Below are 19,974 nucleotides of genomic sequence, written 5' to 3'. Positions count from 1 at the left end.
ATCTCCTCTTCTCATAAAGGGGCATTTGGAGGCTCGGGCGTTTGGAGGCTCTGTGCCTACCATGGGTGGGTAGAGGGGCCGTGAAGGCAACCGATCACAAGCGTAAAGTCCATGAGTGAGACGATGTGGAATGACCCCAATCAGCCCTAGGAGGCGGCACAGGGCAGGGCTCGGATCCGCCTGAGCTGTCCTGATGGGGAGGGGGGTCTTCTTGAGGTCCCTTACCACAATGGATACCCAGAGAGAAGGATACACCCAGGACTCCAAGGCGCGCACTGAAAAAACTGCGCTCACACGCCACGACCGTCGGGGACACGCCCACACCCCACACCCCCAGACGGGCGTCCGGGACCCGCAGCCGCCGCCAGGGTCCCGGGGATCCTAGGCCGCGTTGGCAGGCAGACCCTCGCTGGCACACTGCGGGCACCCGCGCCGGGCGCCTCGGGTTACCGCGCTGCGCCGCAGCCGCGCTCGGGTTACTGCCCCCGGCGCGCACTCACCTCGCGGGTCTTGGCCTCCGGCCCTCGGTCCAGACCCGCCCGCACGGCAACCTCGGCTCTGACCGCGCCGTCCCGCGGTCTGGCCCTTTAACGCCGCCCGGCCAAGCCGCGAGGCCCGCCCCCGGCCCGCCCCCGGGCTGGCCAGCCCCTGGGCGGGGACCAAGGCTGGGCCCCCAGAGATGGAGAGAACCAGAGACCGAGACGTGGAGGCGTGGAGAGCGACAGAGAGGGAAAGGCACAGAGCCGGAGATGGAGAGACTGACAGGTGGAGAGATGGAGAGAAAGACAGAGAGAGACAGCGAAAGAGACATGTGGAGATAAGAAGACTTGGACACCCAGCATCCCGACACCATCACATATCCTGCCCCTCTGCCCCGTGCCTGACTCCAATTAGTGCCCAGATCCCCCTGTGGCCCACTCCTTAACACCTCCCTCCTACACCGGTACCCCGCAAATCCCCCACCTCAGGACCTGCTCCCAAGCTGGAAAGAGGTCCCTAAGCCAGCAACCTTGAGACCCCACGGGGCTCCTAGGAATCCTCAGACTCCATCCGCCCTTGGGAGCCAGCCCTTCTTTTCCCTCTGGGTCCAACCCACCCTCCTGGGGCTCTACCACCACCTGGGGCTTCTTCCTCCAGGATGACCTCCAGCCTCAACAAGGAGCCCTGGTCGTGCTCCTCCCACCCCACCCACCATCAGCCAACTTACCATCCCGCTAGGATGTTGTCCTTGGCCAGTTTGTCTGCTCCAGATGGGTCCAGACAGGGTCAGCCCCACCCCTGGATGTGAAACAGAGATACCATTCCTGGTTCGGTGAGTGGATGGGTGGCTGATCTGGGGAAACGGGCAGACAGATGGAAGGATTCACAGCTGGCCTTTGGCTCTCCACAGCCTCCCCAGGGCCAAAAGATCTTGCACATACTAGATACCCAGGAAATATCTGTCAAAGGAAAAAAATTTAAAAAATACCAACCCACGGGAGACTAAAGAGATCAAAGCCTCCAGCCACAACTGCAGGCTCATCTGGGGAAACTAAGGCACATGCTGTGGGCTGGAGGAGAGGCGTGGCTGGCTGGGTTCAGGCAGGGACCGGGTCAGACATGGAGAAGCCTGAAGTCCTAAGAAACATCGCCCCCCTCCCAGTGAGTTCCAAAGCCAAAATCACAGCAAACCATAAGGAAGCTGAAGGAAGGGCAAGGAAGTTCAGATTCCCCAGGATGGTCATTCCAAAGCCTTTAGACTGGTCAAAAATAAGTTCTTGTTGCTGTTACAGACTACAGGTGAACCGCCCTTAGCTTTGGGGGCCAAGCAGCTGGGAAATCTAATCTCGGGGCTGGTTAGCCTGGGGGATAGGGCCAAGTGCTAGGCCCTCAGAGGACAGAGCCAGGGGCCAGGACCACACACAAAGCCACATAGCACAGTGGTTAGAGCACGGACTCTGGAGGCAGAGGGTCCAAATGACTCCATCAGCTACTCTCCGTGTACCCACCTCAGAAGACTGCTGTAATGTTTTAGGATAACAGTTGTCACCCAAGGCAATTCTGTCCCCCAGGAGGCAGTTTGGCAATGTTTAGAGACACTTTGGTCAGCACACCTGGATGCTGGGGTACTACTGGCATCTAGTGGGTAGAGCCAGGGATGCTGTTAAACACCCTACAACACACACAGGATGGCCCCTCGCAAAAGAGAACAATCCAGCCCCACGTCAACAACGGTGAGGCTGAGAAACCCTGTGTCAAGGAGTAGGGAGCACTTTCGTATTTTAGCACACAGTAAGTGCCAGGTACGCGTTGACTACTGTTATTAACCACCGTGGAGTTTCCAGCCTCCTGCCTCACCAGCAAATCCTGATTACCAGCTGCATGCTCTGCATGCCCTGCTTCAGAGAACGTAGTGGCTTTGCAGCCCCATTCATGCTCAACCTTCAATCAGTCAAGTCCCGCTTTAGCTGGCTCTGTCTCCCCCTGAGACCAAGGTCTCCTTGAGGGTGAGAACCCAGGCTCAGCTGGTGCGGGGCTAGGCAGCGCTTGGCTCGGAATAAATCTGTGCCTTTGAGAGGACCTGCTGTTGAAAGACGCAAACATCATTCTAGGTGCCAGGAACATGGCAGAGAATGAAAACAGACTGAATCCTTGCCCTTGTGGATCTGAGGCTTAAGTGGGGAGGGGGGTGGGGAATAAAGAAACATATCCAGCAGGAAGTTTTTTACCAGTGAAGGGATGTAACAGGGTTTTGCAACAGGGTAGAGGGGAAGCTGCTTTCTGAGTTGGGGGTCAGGTGGCCAGTTGAAACCTGAAACACAAGAATAAACGTTGAGTCACATTATACACCTTCAATTTTTGTCAGTTGTACCTTAATGAAGCTGGGAAAGAAAAGATGGGATGAGTGAATGAAGAAATGTATTTTCACAAATCTGAACCACACAGAAAATACTCTGGCTGGTTCCCAAAGTCCAATACAAGTGTCCAAAGTCTGATACAAATTACCTTGGCCTGGTAATTTTAGATGGCACATGGAGGAATGTTTTCAATTCATTTTCTATTTTATGAATTTTATGTATTTATGTTAAATGAGAGATTGGTTTCGACTTATAGAAGAAAAAAAATAGACTCACCCTAGACATCAAATCTATAGCCTTGTGGGTATAATAAAAGTTACATAAATTTTGCTTAAAAATAAATAAGTCTTGGGGCGCCTGGGTGGCACAGCAGTTAAGCGTCTGCCTTCGGCTCAGGGCTTGATCCCGGCGTTGTGGGATCGAGCCCCAGATCAGGCTCCTCCGCTATGAGCCTGCTTCTTCCTCTCCCACTCCCCCTGCTTGTGTTCCCTCTCTCGCTGGCTGTCTCTATCTCTGTCGAATAAATAAATAAAATCTTTTAAATAAATAAATAAATAAATAAATAAATAAATAAATAAATAAATAAGTCTTGGGGCACCTGGGTGGCTCAGTTGGTTAAGCATCTGCCTTTGACTCAGATTGTGATCCTGGGTTCCTAGGATTGATTCCAGGATTGGGGGGGATGCTCAGCAGGGAGTCTGCTTCTCCATCTCCCTTTGCCCCTCCCCCCCACTTGTACACGCTCTGTAGCTCAAATGAATAAATAAAATCTTTTTTTAATCAAATAAAATAAACCTTCAAAGGAAGACCACTGAAAGAAAACTATTAAGTAATAAAAAGGTAGTACATAGAGCAAAACCAGTGTCAGATGATTGGGAATGTGTAAAATTTCCGTATCAGAAGCCATCTGTCTGGATTAAGACAAAGATGGAAGATGAGGTCAAAGAGTCCCAAATTCAAGTTTGGGAACTATTGGGGGACCAATCACTCTCAAATTCCAAAAAACAAGGCACGGCAGAGCTCAAAACTTTGAGGAAATTTTAAAGCCAGTGTAAGACGCCCACTTGTCCTGGTAGGTGATAAACTTGGCTGATGCCTGTATCCCTCTTCATTTCAGGAATGTTCTCTCTCCCTGGGTGTTGGGCCATCCATGAGAGTAAGAGAGGGCAGTGTTTCTAAGGGAAAAAGGGGCAATACAAATAATTGAAGCTTTGCTGCTTGAAGGAGGCAGAAGGGAAGGCTACGTGAAGGATGTGACATCCGAGCTGGGACTTGAGAGAGAGGTTGGATTTCAACAGATGCAGAAGAGGGGGTGGGGCTTGGGCACAGAGAAACCCGAGAGTGTGGCTGGGTAGGTGGCTCTCTCTGGCCTTGGGGTGTGAGAGGGGAGGAGGGGTGCAGGAGCGGATGTGAAGGGCCTTGAAAATTAGTCCAAGTGGCTGAGGGTTGATCTGGCAGGCAATGGGGGGCCATGGATGGTGCTTGAACAGGGGAGGAGCCCCCTCTAATTGGTTTATTCTAAAGCACATTGGAGCTTATTGATTTTGTTAGGGATGTGGATTATTTTAAAGATTTATTTATTTGAGAGAGAGAGAGAGTACATGAGTTGCGGGGGGAGAGGGGCATAGGAAGAAGAGAAGCAGACTCCCTTCTGGGTGCAGAGCCCAACGCAGGGCTGGATCCCAGGACCCTGAGGTCATGACCTGAGCCGAAATCAAGAGTCAGAAGCTCAGTGGACTGAGCCACCCAGGACCCCAGGGTTGTGGATTTTGGGGGGATGCGGAGAACATCTGCATTGGTGGCTGGCTGGATGTGGGGTTTCAGGCAGCAGAGGAGGAGAGGAATAGAGTAGAGGGGGGTCAGCCCAGTGTCTCTGCCCTCAGAGAGATGGAGACAAGGAAGGAGAAGCAAGCAGAAGAGCCTGGGGATGAGGAGTCACTGAAAGTAGGCTTCCTAGCCATGTTACCTTGGGCAGGTCACGCGGCCACTGTTAGCCTCCATCCCTGTACAAAGAAAATGGAGGCGATGACCCCAAGAGGAAGTGGTGTTTACAGGGTGCTCGGCCCCATGCTCGGCACAGACCAAGAGCCAGACAAACATCAGCACTTGGAGTGTGTGGTTTGATGTGGACTATCCCAGCTGTTCTCAACTGGGGCAGATTATCCCCCTAGGGGACATTTGGCAATGTCCAGAGATACTTTTGGTTGTCACGTTGTGGAGGGGGAGGACCTACTATAATGCACAGTGCAGCCCCCACCCCAGAGAATGATCCCGCCCCAGATGTCAGCAGTGCTGAGGCTGAGAAGCCCTGTCTGCCAAGGAGAGGCACCAGGAGGCCGCTGGGCCCATCATGAGAAGTGCATCTCTGAGTCACCTGTCCTGGGAAGACACAAACGCCCAGGGAGTGGATCAGTGAGGTCACCCGGGAGGCGGTGGACAGAGAATGGGCAGACAGAAGCATGGATCACAGCTGCGTTTAGAGAGAGGGCAGGCAGAGGCATGGAGCTGGAGGGAGAGGTGAGCCACATCTGGGAGGTTGAGGAAAAGCGGTAATAGATACAGTCACCATCACCTGTGTCCAGAGGCCAAGGCACCCAGGGCCTGGGAAGGGACAGGGCTCTGTGGTTCCCAGGCACCAGAGTCCTCTGCCTGGTGACAACCAACGAACTATAATCTAAGTGGGAGGATAAAACGTGGAGGCAGTGGCCAGATTAGGGAGATGGTACCAGAAAAACGTGTGGAAGTGGACAAAGGAGGGGAAGGAGTGGGGGGAAGAGCTTTTCCCGGGCCTCCAGAAGCTCACAGCAGACTTTTTGGGGGCAGAGACAAAAAGAAGAGCAATCTCCTCCAACACTGTTGGTGAAGATATAAAATGGTGCAGCCGCTATGAAAAACAGTGTAGCGGTTCCTCCAAAAGCTAAACATAGAATTGCCATATGAGCCAGCAATTCCACTCCTAAGTATATAACCAGAAGAATTGAGAACAGGGATGCAACGTCCCTGCATGTTCATATGTCCACACATACTCAGAGCACATTCACGGTCGCCAAAAGACAGAAACAACCCAACTATCCACCAACGAGAAATCAAGAAACAAATGTGGTCCATCCGTATGGTGGAATATTACTCAGTCATAAAAAGGAATGAGGCCCTGACACACACTACTCCATGGGTGAACCTCGAAAACATCATGCTGAGTGAAAGAAGCCAGGCACAAAAGGTCACACATTCTATGACTGCATTTCTGTGAAATGTCTGGAAGAGGTAAACCCATGGAGACGGAACACATTAGGGATGGCCAGTGACTGGGGGAGGGGACAGTGAGGAGTGAAGCCCATATCCAAGGAGAATGAGTGCAGGAACTCCTCTTGCGATGATGGAAAAATTTTGGAACTAGACAGCGATATTGTGCCTGTGGTTGCACAATATTTGTGAATGTACTAATGCTGCTGAATTATATGCTTCAAGATGGTTAACTTTATATTATGTGAATTTCACCTCAATAAAAGAGAGAGAGAGAGAGGGAGTTCCAGCAGGAAACAGAACATGCAAAGGGGGTAATTTTAAAAGAGTTTAATAAAAACACTATTTCAAAAAGATAGCGCAGCCAGGAACCATTACCACCCCAGAGCCCTGGGACCTGGGGCTATGGGGTGAAAGCAGTTGCTGGAACCTGACTTGATAGGGCTATGTGCCGAGAAAGGACTGCCTGGCAAGAGCTGTTGGTTGAGGGACACAGGCAGCCTGCATGGACCACACAGAGGAGGAGATGAGATATTAATACCTGACCTCAATTTCCTCCCTCCCTCCAATGCCTGCTGTGGCTCCCTATTGGCCTAACCCAACCGGAAGCCATAAAGCAAAGGTTGAGTGGTCCATGCAAGTCTGCCTCCCAGGACACAAAACAGAGGGCAGAAGGGTGGAGACAAGGCAGAAGATAATTCAGAGATTGGAAGCAAAGACCAGAGCAGTTCTGGGGTGCGGGGTGAATGAAGAAGCAAACAGCCCCTTCCAACTCATCACTCGCCACACTCTTGCTCGCTGCCACTTGCAGCCATTCTGCCAAACCCTTCAAGGCCAGCTCTCCCACCTCAAAGCCTTTGCACATGCTCTTCCCTCTGCCTGGAATTCTATTCCCTCTCACCTGCTCAGCCAACTCCTACTCTCCTTCAGGTATCAGCTCAAAGGCCATTTTCTGAGGGCTTCCCTAACTCCTGGGCTCAGTTCAAGCCCACACTCGATGCAGCCACAGGCCCCGTGTGTCCTCAGCCACAGCAAACTCACCCTTGGCATGGTTTGTTTAGCTGTGAGCTCTGTGCGGGTAGACAGGCTGTCTCGCACTCCCTGCCTTTTCCCCAGCCCCCGCTGGCCCAGAGCGCGTTTTCATTCAGCAAACACCAAGCTCCCACCAAGTACCAGGCGTTGTTCAACAGTGGAGATTCAATAAAGCATGACTAGAAACACATAAGCAAAAAGGTTATTCTGTGGGGTGTGCTGTGGGGAACGATCCCGCGAGGTAAGGGGGTGAGGGGCGGGGGGCGGGGATATCTTTGAGCAGAGACCAGAGGCGGGACCGTGCCTGAGCCCAGCGAGGCTGGAGCCGAGTGAGCGAGGGAGAGAGTGGGAGGAGACAAGGAGCTGGGAGGCGACCGGACTGATCGTGCCGACTGGGAGGCACTTTGCGTTTTCCTCTGGGGAAGGGTGGTGCCGCGGAGGGTTCTGCCGACGAGGATGCGGACTTCGCCGGAGCCTGACTCCGATTTCACCGGCTCCCTGCGCCTCTAATGCGCCGACGAAAGGGGGCGCCAGAGCGGTGGGAGGAGCGAGGGGAGGAGGCTGTGGCTCGGGACCCGCCCAGCTGCCCTGGAGGGACCGCGTTGTGAAAGGTGTAGAATCGGGGGTTTGTTTAGAGGTGACGGAACTTGCTGACAGACGGAATGTGGGTGTGAGCGAAGGAAGTAAGTAAGGGGTGATGCCAAGGGTTGGGGCCTGGGCCACATCTAGGCTGGCGTTTGCAAGGGAGGAATGGAGACTAGAGGAGAAGGAAGGAGAGGATGGAGAGAAAGACGGCAAATGGGAAGAGAGGGAAAAGAGGAGATGGTCACAATAAGGAGTCAGGTGGGGGCAGGACACCCCTCGGGGCCGGCGGCGGGAGGAGAGGCCCTGGTCCTCAGACGCTAGAGAGATGGACACACGTTCCCCCTAGAATTGGGGGTTGCTGCTGGGGAGCAGGGAGCTGGGAGGACCGAGGTGGAAGGACACTGCCCTGGGGTGGGTACGGGCGGAGGGGGTGGGGAACAAGGTTACTTCTCACCAGGTATGGCTGGGGAGGTGTCCTTCCTGGGCTCTGCCTGGAGTGACCCAACCCCCTCCCTTCCTCCACACACACCTGTCTCCATTTCCCCAAGTTGGTGGGGGATTAACCTCCAACACCCTCCACCGGGGCCCAGGGACAGGGGATCTGCGAAGTGCAGGCGAAAAGGTACTGCTGGCATCAACGATACCTCATTCCGACTTCCACTCAGCCAATCAGATTCCACCCTCCTAACCCTCAGACCATCAGAGTCTGCCTTCCCTTCTTTCGCTCAGACACGCCTCTCCCGCTTCACAGACAACTAGACTCCACCTTGGTGCTCCTTAGACAGATTGAACTACTCACCCCTCAGCGAATCAGGCTCGGCCCTCCCCACATACCTCAGCCTATCAGAAACAAGTCTTTCGTCCCTCGGCCAATAAGAATGCCCCTTTAGAAGAAGCCTGTGGGTGTCTAGGCCAGGGTCCGCCACTTACCGGATCTGTGGCATCTCTGTGCCTCTTCCTTTTCAGCTGTAAGCTGAAGGTGCTCCTCTTCCTTCTTTCGTAGGGTGGGCCTGAGGCTCCCACCTGAAAGTGATCTCTTCCTAAATATATGCTGTGTAACTATGTGTTATTATTTCTCCTCCCTCCCTCAAGTCCCCCAAAGCTGTTTCCTCTGCTGGATTGCCCCTGCCTCCCGGACCCAACCCTATTTATCCTCCAAAACCCAGCAGCAACAGCCCTCTCTTCCAGGAACTTTTCTATGCCCCCTTCCCAAGCTGTACCCAGCGGCCCCTCTGGCTCTTCCAGCTAACCTAGTCATGACCACGTGGGGTAGTGTCTGGCTGCACTGTCCCCGCTCCCCGCCAGCGCCCCCTCCCCACCCCCCCGCCGGACCCCCGTTGGAAATCTCAGAGCCCAGAGCTTGGACCTTTATGGGGCCCCAAAATCTCCCACCATGAGGGTGGGCACAAAATATTGGTGTCATTTGAATACCTGCTGACCAACTGAGTCAATGAACAAATCGATTTCAATATCGATCAGCATTGGACTCTGCGAGATCATTAAAACCCTTAAAAATCATAAAAGATGAGTTCATCTTTTCAGGAGAGGCTTGGAGCCATAGTTTTCACCAGATTTGGTGGGGGAAAGGGGGAGATTAAGCACTTTGTTTTACAAATTGGAGTCCCAGAGAGAGGCAGTAACCTGCCCAAATCACACAGGCTGGTAGGAACAGAGTCAGAAATTGAAGTCCTGTGGCCCACCTGAGGAGCTTCCCAGGACTTGGAGGCTGAGCATAAGAAGGTACTCATCCTCATGATCCAGTTTAGGAGGGAGGAAAAGTCATATTTATAAGAAGAAGCCCAATGGTCAGTCAGTTGAACACCTGAATGCCCTGTGCCAGGCACTGGTCTTAGCCCTGGGGATGAGGCACTGAGCAGGACAGGTCCCTGCTCCCATGGAGTTTCCATCTGAGTGGGGGAGGTAACGATAAATAAATAAATGCATAAGAGAAATAAACAAATGAATAAGATACTGTCAGGTAAGGATCTTAGTAAATAGAATGAGCTCATAAGGAGGGACCGGGAACCTAGTTTACATAGGTGGTCAGGGCTAGGCTTCTAGGAGGAAGTAATGTGATTCAGGAAGTGATCCCTGAATGATAGGAAGACATGAATTGGAGCATTCCAAGCAAAGTGAGCAACAAGTGCAAAGGCCCTGGGGCAGGATGAGGGTGGCATCCTCAAGGAGCAAGAGGCCAGTGGGCTGGAATAAGGAACCCATGAGGAGAGGAGATTAGAAGGGTTGGTAGAAGCCAGATCCTAAAAGTTCTAGTGTATGCACCGCAGAAAGGAGAGGGAAGGGAGAAGGGTGCCCCACAACAGAGGGACCAGTAGGAGACGATGCCTGGAAGCCAGGAAGTGCCTGGCCCGTGCCTGTTTGGGGCACCGGAAGTCAGCCTGCCTCCTGCTGTGCTGATACAAACTGTAGAACGGAGAGGAGGAGTGAGTGGGTTGGGGCAAAGGTGACCTGCATCAGGGAACCAGTTGTGGTTCATGACCACAGGCTACCCCAGGCTGATTCAGCAAGATTCTGTGTTGTCAAAGGTCAGCTCCCCAAAGCACAAAGCAGCCTAGCAGCAAATTGTCCCCAACCCCGGAGGACCTCCCTTAGAAATTTCTCCTCACTAGCTTCCAGAAAGGTTAAGCTTCAGAAAATTTCTCAAAAATGCTTGTAGGGTGGATCCAGTCACCAACTGCTGTGTGACTTTTGGCAAGTTACTTCACCCCCCTAGGCCTCAGCTGACCACTTTTTTGTCTGTTTGATCCACTGTAAATCAAAGGCATAATACAGGTACCACCCCCTGCCTACCCTAACCATTCTGATTCTCCACAATAAGGGAAGGGCTTGGATTATGACCATTTATAGGTAGAGGGATGGAGGCTTGGAGGAAGGAAACAACTTGCCCAAGCTGAGAGTTGAACCCAAATCTGTCAGATTCCAGAGATGGGGAGACTCTGGAGGTTCCAATCTTAAGCTCCTCCTTAGCAAGTGTCCAGCAACCAGTGGTCACTAAGCAGACAGTGGTTCTTCTGATGGTCATCAGCCTCAGGATGGTGTGGGGCCACCTCTCCCAGCCTCAGTTTCCTTGACTGCCAAATGGGGACTCAGAATTCTTCACTTGGAATTCTCTCTTCACCAGCTTTGTGAGGCAACAGATATAACGTGTTCGGTGGTCCCTCAAAAAGTTAAACTTAGAGGTACCATATGACCCAGCAATTCCACTTCTAGGTGGAGACCCCAAAGAATTAAAAACAGTGTTCAAACAAGTACCAGTTCACACACATTCACAGCAGCACTCTTCACAATAGCCAAATGTGGAAACACCCCCAAGATGTCCCTGAAATTATGAATGGATAAACGAAATGTCCTATATACACGCAAAGCAATGTCATTCAGCTGTACAAAGAAACGGAGCCCTGACACACACTATACAACGTGGACGAACCTCAGAAGCATTACACTGAATGAAAGAAACCAGTCACCAAAGCCACGGAGTGTACGCTCCCATTTATATGAAATGTCCAGAATAGGCCATTCTTAGAGATGAAAAGCAGAGTGGTGGTTGCCAGGGCTGAGGGGAGGGGAAATGGGAAGTGATTATGTAATCAGTACGGAGTTTCCGTCTGGGGTGATGAAAATGTTCTGGAACCAGATAGAGGTGATGGTTGCACAACACTGTAAATGTACTAAATGCCATTGAACTATTCTCTTTATAATGATTAATTTTACATTACATGAATTTCACTGCAATAATAAACACATAGCAAATAAATAAGTGGTGGGAAGTGGGTTGATATGATTTTATATCACTGATTCCTTTGCTAAAGCCATGAGATAGACACATGATTATTGTCATTTTAGAGTTGGACAAATCAAGGCACAGAGAGGGGAGGTGCTCCACCTGGGGAGTGGGGAAGACTAAGTGGGATGTGGGGTCTCCCTGACCTCAAGCAGGTTGCACTCCTCTGCCTTGGAGCCGTGCAGGTGACAGGCACCCACAATGAGTTTACCACCCTTGGGCACAGGTGACTCAGCCAGAGGGCAGACAGCAGAACCCAGGGTATTGGCCAGCTTGACCTGGTTCTTTTTCCCCGGCCCAGGAGGAGACAGCAAGGGAGGCCCAGGGCTTAGGAGCTGTCCTTTATTCAGATAGGAAACCTGTTATTGTCACCTGTCCCTGCCCAGTCCTGTACTGAATGCCCTAAGAAGACTTAGCCGTGGAGCCAGATCTCACAAAGCTCGAAGTCTAGAGAGTATAGAGTTGGACACAGACACTCCCAACCTCTCAGTATCAGGGCTGAGCCAAAGAAAGGAGCCTGGAGCTGGAAAAGCCAAGAGGAGAAAGCCAGGGGAGAAGGGAAGGCCTCCTGGAAACCGGGATATTGGAGATAGGTTTTGAAGAATGTATAGGAGTCTGTAGGAGTCCACCAGAGCGAATGAAAAAGTTTCACTAGTGGGAAGGCAAAGAGATCTAAGCCCTGGGGAGGAGAAATTGATAATATCTGGCAAAATTGTATGTGCATTTATCCACTTAGGGCAATATATCCCAATGACTCCCTTGCAAAACAAAACAAAAAAAGATAAATGAACATGGCTTTTCGTAACAGCACTATTTAAAATATCAAAAGACTGGATATAGCCCATAAGCCCATCAATAGGGAATGGTTGAATAAACCAAGACACAGCCACATGATGCAGTCCTATGCAGCTTGTAAAAAGGGATGAGGAGTATCTATTCTGGCATGGAGAGATCTCCAGGAAACAGTGTTAAGCGGAAAACAGGGAAGTGGAGACTATATATATATATATATATATATATATATATATATATATATATACACACACACTAGTGTTTTTAAAATGGAACAATGGACCATGAAAAAATTATAAATGATTACCTGAGGAGGAGGGAAAGAACATGATGAAAGGTAAATGAATAGAAGCTAGATGTTTCTCTATATACCTTGTTTTGTTGTTTTGACTTTAGAACCATGCAAAGATCTTACATAATTCTAAGGTAATACTAGACTTAAAAAATAATTCCCTCGCTTCACACCCATTAGGATGGCTATTATAAAAAAGAAAACAACAAATGTTGGCAAGAATGTAAAGACATTGGAACCCCTGTGAACCACTGGTGGGAATGTAAAATGGTGCAGCCACTGAGGAAAACAGTCTGGCAATTTCCTAAAAAATTAAACATACAATTACCACATGATCCAGCAATTCCACCTCCGGGTATATACCCAAAAGAAATGAAAGCAGGAACTCAACTCAAGCAGATATCTGTACACTCTTGTTCACAGCAGCACTACTCACAATAGCCCTAAGTGGAAACAACCCAAACATCCATCAACGAACGAATGAATGGATAAACAAAATGTGGTCTATCTCGACAACGGAATATTGTTCAGCCTTGAAAAGGGAAAAAACGGGGGCGCCTGTGTGGCTCAGTCAGTTGCGCATCTGCCTTCAGCTCAGATCATGATCCTGAGGTCCTGGGATAGAGCCCCACATCGGACTCCCTGCTCAGCGGGGATCCTGCTTCTCCCTCTCCCTCTGCAGTTCCCCCTGCTTGTGCTCTCCCTCTCATTCTCTCTCTCTCTCAGATAAATAAATAAAATCTTAAAAAAAAAATAAGAGTCCAACTCTTGATTTTGGCTCAGGTCACGATCTCAGGGTCGTGAGATCAAGCCCCGAGTTGGGCTCCCCGCTAGGTGTGGAGCTTGCTTGGGATTCTCTCTCTCTCTCCCTCTGCCCCTCCCTTCCATTCATTTGCTCGCGCTCTCTCTCTCTCTCTCTCTCTTTCTCTTTCTCTAAAAAAAAAAGGAAAAACGTCTGACCCAGGCTACAACATGGATAAACCTTGTGGACATTATGCTAAGTGAAAGCAGCCAGCCACAAAAGGACAAACACTGTATGATCCCACTTATATAAGACCCCTAGTGTAGTCAGATTCATAGAGACAAACTAGAATGGTGGTTGTCGGGGGCTGGGGTGGGGGAGGGGAAGGTCATGTTTGGCGGTTAGGGACAGAGTTTCTGTTTGGGAAGATGAGAAAGTTCTCAAGATGGATATGGTGATGGTTGTATAACAATGTGAATGCACTTACTGCTTCTGAACTGCGCACATAAAATGGTTAAAATGATAATATTTATATTATGCATATTTTACCTCAATAAGAAAAAAGTAACGTGGCATTACCTCATTTGAAAGACCCAGCTGCTCTAAATTGAATTTGTTATAATACAATATTTCAGAGATATTTTTAAACAGAAGGGTGGAATAGTGAGATGAATTTTTCAATAATCATAACAGATTAATAATAATAATTACAATATTAATCCTGTTATTTTAGAGGTTTTCTAATTACATAATGTTTCTTGTTGCACATTAATGCATAATCTTATCATGAGGTGTTGTTTTTATTGTTGTTGCTGTTGTAAGTTAAAACTTCCTGCACTCAAAAAAAAAATTCCCTAAAAATTAAAATTTCTGGTTAATGGTGCAAATGTGCAGAAACTAGTTCCAGTGACGCTATAGCACAGTAATTTGATAGCACACCCACAGTGGGATATGCCCAAAGGCAGAAAAGAACCAGAAAGAGAAAGGCTTAAACCGGCTTTCAATAATCATATTGTTTCAGGCACTGTTGGCACATTACTCGAAGATTGATATGTGAGATTGTGGAATGAAGCAAATTGAGAATTTGGATTTTCAGTGTGGGAAAAAGAAAATGCAGGCATAAGATTGATCCGTTTAAGTAAAAGCTATATAATTCTGAAGAGGAATTTGGAATCATCAGCACGAATTCATGATGTATTTTATTTAAAAAATGGTACGGGGAAGGGCCCCTAGGTGACTCAGTCAGTTAAGCACCCAACTCTTGATTTCCGCGCAGGTCATGATCTCCGGAGTGGTGAGAGCAAGCCCCACGTCTGGTTCCACACAGGCCACACGGCGTGGAGCCTACTTGGGAGTCTCTCTCTCCTTCTCTCCCTCTCACTCTGCCCCTCCCACCCTCCGCTCACGCCCACACCCTCTCTGACTCTCTCAAAAAAAATTAATAAATCAATAAATAAGTAAAAAATTAATTATTATTTCTGTCCAGTGAAAAGTCCTAGAAACAACTAACCCAACAGCCATGAGCACCCTTATCACCTTGATGGCTATTTCTAAGTACCACTTTCCAATCAAAGGAAGAAGGCTCCCTGGGGAAATGGTTGATTCCCAGGCCTGTGGCAGGAAATGTACAAGATATTCCTGGAATATCTTGTTACATCATAAAGCAAGAAACAGTCCTGTCAAAAGAACTCAGGAGTCAAAGTGAAGAGGCTCCCACTGGCCAAAGAAAGGATAATAATTTGATTATCAGTAATGATTATCAGTAATGATAAAAAAAAAAACCCTGCAACACGGGGCGCCTGGGTGGCTCAGTCATTAAGCGTCTGCCTTCGGCTCAGGGTGTGACTGGTATTGAGCCCCGCATCGGGCTCCTTGCTCCGCTGGGAGCCTGCTTCTTCCTCTCCCACTCCCCCTGCTTGTGTTCCCTCTCTCGCTGGCTGTCTCTCTCTGGCAAATAAATAAAATCTTAAAAAAGAAACAAACCCTGCAACATATTCACACATGTCAATAGTTTAAGTCCACAAATTTGTAAAAATAATGTGGGGAGAGGGAAATCTCATTATCTACCTTTGGAGGATGTTAAGGAGGTCAGCAATGACTTTGAAAACCAGGGAAGAAAAGATATCAAGCATTGATCTTGTCTTTCCATGTGAATTGTGCCACTGGGTAGCCAAATGGTAGATGAGAGGATGTTTCTCCCTCCAGAGGTATTCCAGCTAATAAATGAACAAGGAATAAATCATCCCAATATCACTCTGTTGTAGCTGCTAATGGATTAACAGGTCTAGGCAATGATCACCAACAGCAGAGAACATCACAGAAGAGAGACAGCGGGTGGCAGTTATGGAAGAAATAAGATGGCTCATGAGTTGACAGGTGTCAATTCCATGATGGATACATATGGGGATTCATTATGTAATTCTCTCTACTTTCGAATATGTTTGAAATTTTCTGTTTAGAAAATAATGGTTAAAGCCCTTTGCCCTGTGTCATTCTCGCAAAGCAGGGTGACAACAGCTAGGAGCCGTAGGCTCTCAGTAAATATTCCCCAGGGTGTACCAACATCTGGCCCCATTTACCCCACACTCATTCTTGGCCTCTAGCATACCGCCGAGGGCTGAGCTCAAGATTTCACTATAATATCTCATGTCCTCAGTTACAAAACTCCCTCCTCTCCAGTTCCAGGTGTTGAGAGCTTACATCTTACCTCTATTCTAAGATGCAACTGAACTCCGTCAGGGACGGTGGAATCACCCCGGCTGGAGGCTGTGGGGTCATTGGCTCACACCCACAACTTTGCTTTCCCTTTGGCAAATTGGGTTCGACCAATTCTGGGGCTGGCCCGCCTGGCTTCGGTGATCTGGATGTAGTTCCAGACTCGCTGAAGGCCCAGCCCTCAGGCCCAGCTGGCTGCTGTGGGGGGCAAGGCCAGCAGGGAAGTCTTGGCTTGGACTAGTGCCCCAGATGCAGAAATAATACATGTCCGTGAGTCCAGACTCATTAGGAAGCGGGACTCCGACCATCACAGATTATCCTGTGGGCTGGACCTCTGCTGGGGAGGCTGGGGCCCGTGGGTGGGTGGGCAGAAACTACTCGTTGCATGCTTTCCACATGCAAGGACAGTCCTCAGCACATAGGACCACCTCATTCAGCACCCCAAATAACCCTATGAGGTTGGTACTATTCTCCCATTTTAGAGAGAGACAAAATGAGAGTTAGAGATTAAGCCACTCACTCCAGCTAGTAAGCGGCAGAGTGAGAATTTGAACTTGGGTTAACCGGCTCAGCAGGGGTCAGCAAACTTTATTAAAAGTCCACATACATCTGAGGGAAATGAAATCACTATTCCAAAGAGATCTCTGCACCCACATGGTCACTGCAGCAGGATTCACTATCGCCAAGAGTCCCTCAGGGAATGAACAGAGTTTTTTAAAAGGTGGCGAATGTAAACTAGGGAGTATTATTCAGCCATAGGAAAAAAGAAGGAAATCCTGCAACAATGTGAATGGCAGTTAAGGGCATTATGCTAAGGGAAATAAGCTGGACAAAGACAAATACCGTGTGATCTCACTTATACGTAGAACCTAAAAAAAAATCAAAAGAACTCATAGAAGCAGTAGAGTAGTAGTTGTCAGGGGTTGAGGATGGGGAAATGGGAAGACGGGTCAAAGGGTACAAACTTCTAGGGGTGCCTGGGTGGCTCAGTCGTTAAGCGTCTGCCTTCGGCCCAGGGCGTGATCCCCGCGTTCTGGGATCGAGCCCCACATCAGGCTCTTCTGCTGGGAGCCTGCTTCTTCCTCTCCCACTCCCCCTGCTTGTGTTCCCTCTCTCGCTGGCTGTCTCTCTCTCTGTCAAATGAATAAATAAAATCTTTTTTTAAAAAAAGGGTATAAACTTCTAGACAGAAGATAAATAAGGTCTGAGCATCTAATGTACTGCATGGTGAATAGTTAACAGGACTGTATTGTACACTTGAAAGTTGCTGAGACAGTGGATCTTTTTTTTTTTTTTAAGATTTTATTTATTCATTTGACAGAGAGAGAGACAGCCCGCGAGGGAGGGAACACAAGCAGGGGGAGTGGGAGAGGAAGAAGCAGGCTCCCAGCCGAGCAGGGAGCCCGATGAGGGGCTCGATCCCCAGACCCTGGGATCAGGCCCTGAGCCGAAGGCAGACGCTTAACAACGGAGCCACCCAGGTGCCCCCAAACAGTGGATCTTAAAAGTCCTCACCACACACACACACAAAAGATAACTAAGTGAGGTGATGGGATGTCTTAACTAACCTTATTGTGGTAAACATGTTGCAATATACATAGATCAAATCATCATATTGCACAGCTTAAACTTTACTCAGTGTTACATGTCAATCATATCTCGATAACCCTGGGGGAGGGGGAAGCCATGTACCAAATATTTCCGTTTTGCAGGCCAGATGGTCTCTGCTCGCCAAGAGACAACTCGGCCATGGTAGCATGAGGACAGTCATAGACAATACGTAAATGATGGGGGAGGATGTGTTCCAGTGATTTGTTTACATACCCTTGTGTATTTGTTTATTTACGTAAACAAATGGTGGCACATCCAGACAATGGAGTATTATTCACCCATAAAAAAGAATGATTCACCATAAGAAGCACCGAGTCACACCACAACACAGATGAACCTCAGAAACGTTATCCTGAGTGGAAAAAAACAGCCAGACACCAAAACTCACATAGTGTCTGATCCCATGTACGTGAAACGTCCAGAACAGGCAAACTCATAGGGACAGAAAGCAGGTCAGTGGTTCCCAGAAGCCAGGCGATAATGACAGTGACTGCTAGTGGGTACATGGGGTTTTATTTCAGGGTGATGGAAATGTTCTGGAACTAGACAGAGTTGATGACTGCACAACATTATGAATGTAGTATGTGCTATAGAATGATACACTTTTAAATGGTTCATTTCATATTAGGTGAATTTCACCATGAAAAAAACCCAAAAGCAAAAAAATAGATCGTCTACAAAACAGACGGCCAGCCCAGTCATTGGCGGACTCCTGCTCTATATCCCTTTGCAAAACCCAGAGCTGAATAAAACACCGCAGATGTATAAAATCTTAGCTTAAAGGCCCACACACTGCAGTTTTTATTATTAATAATTATTATCAGGGTCTTCATGACTGCTTTTCTGCTTACCAAAGTGAACATTATTAACTCTGACGTTGGCCCCAAGCCCAGTCTTGCCCCAAGTTCCTCTTCCTCTGGCCCCTGGCCATGATACCACCTTCACTTTGGATCCACAGCCCAGGGCTCTGTCTGTCTGTGTCAATGCTACCTCCATTAGAGCTGTTCCCAGGCCCCGGACAATGACTATTTTCTTGAGACTAGTGGTCTGTCTGCAACCTGGAGGGGCCTTGACCTACCCTGGCAGATGGTCCTCATGAGGTGTAAGGGAAGCAGGGGTGGGGAGTGGTGATTCATCATGGGAATCCCAGCCTTTCTGCTAACTCCCAGGCGCAGCACAGACCAGGCACTTTGGTGTGTGGGTGTCTGCGCATGTGTGTCTGCACGTGTGTGTGTGTGTGTGTGTGTGTGTGTGTGTGTGTGTGTGTTTCACAGCCCAATCCCCAACTGACCCCACATCCTCAATCAGGCCGTTTGTGCATTGAGCAATCCCTCCCTGCCACCCACCTGTTCCCTGTCCTATGCCAGATACTTCTAGGCACCCTAAGAGGACTTGGCATCTCCCAGTTTGGGGGAGATAGAACTGGACAGAGAAATGCCTAGCCCTGTATGGATGGGTCTGAGTCAAAGGGAGGCACCCCAGGATAGAGAGCCAGGATGAGAAAAAGGGGAACCAGGAGTAATCCGGGAGGCTTCCTGGAGGAAGGGTCCTATCCCAGGACACAAATCCCAGACCGACTCTAAGGGAAATGCTGGCCAGCCATGACATGCCCCTGGCTTGAACTCTACCTAGACTCTGCCACCAATTCCAAGCTTCAAAAGGGAATCAAGGCTGTCCGGATGGCTGGCCCAGGAATTCTTGGGTGTGAAGTCTGCAAACACTTCCCGTGTGAATTACTCTGACCCTGACCCAGCCACAGGATAGACGAAACCTGTTTCACCCTTGGAGCACTCCCCAGGTTCCAGCTGTGTGACCTTGAGCAAGTTACTTAACCTCCCTGAGCTTACCTTCCTGCTGCGTAAAATGAGCATAAATGGATGGTGACATAAAACGGGAAGGGTCCCCTGGGGCTGCAATCAGTGGGAGCCACAGAGGGACAAACCCAGGGTCCCTAATGCCAAGGCAAGGTCATTCCCAGACCAGGTGGACACTAGGTGGGGATCTCCTCAGCCACTCCTCCACATTCTGAGCACAAAGACAGGTCAGGATTCCTGATTTTGACTTTCACCTCTGGCTCCAATATGCCTCAACACAGGGCTGTTCCTGATCCTGTCTTTCTCTGAAAAGTTGGTATTTTGTTTTTCATGGATTTTTTGCATTCACTTTGGTCTTTTAAGATATCACATTAAAATATGACTTGATGACAGATTTTCAGCACCACCTTAAATTTTGCACCCTAGGCAAATGCCTTCCTCTCCTCACTCAGTTCTCCCACCAGATGGACACACAGTCCAGGCAGAGCCCACCTCCCTTCCCTGTGCCCCTG

The 19,974-nt window shown here is 49.3% G+C and overlaps 1 protein-coding gene across 8 annotated transcripts in view; it reads right to left on the bottom strand.

Moving 5' to 3' along the window:
- Positions 1 to 19,974, bottom strand: part of LOC113248705 (ultra-long-chain fatty acid omega-hydroxylase) — a 52,395-nt gene that overhangs the window by 30,185 nt on the left and 2,236 nt on the right. For 2 of the 8 annotated variants that reach the window (XM_044380733.3, XM_044380737.3), the window contains exons 2-3: positions 2,709 to 2,791; positions 1,208 to 1,439 (exon numbers count right to left, since the gene is read on the bottom strand). The gene's annotated coding sequence lies outside the window, so the exon portion shown is untranslated. Of the gene's footprint in view, positions 1 to 500; positions 603 to 1,207; positions 1,440 to 2,708; positions 2,792 to 7,121; positions 7,292 to 8,627; positions 8,721 to 19,974 lie in introns of those variants that run through there. The other 6 variants (XM_044380735.3, XM_048227094.1, XM_048227093.2 and 3 more) reach the window with 6 other exon arrangements.

Source organism: Ursus arctos, unplaced genomic scaffold (assembly GCF_023065955.2).
Source record: "Ursus arctos isolate Adak ecotype North America unplaced genomic scaffold, UrsArc2.0 scaffold_14, whole genome shotgun sequence".
In the NCBI taxonomy this organism is placed as follows: domain Eukaryota; kingdom Metazoa; phylum Chordata; class Mammalia; order Carnivora; family Ursidae; genus Ursus; species Ursus arctos.
Note: the sequence above shows the minus strand (reverse complement) of the source record. Positions and strands in the feature narration are given on the sequence as shown.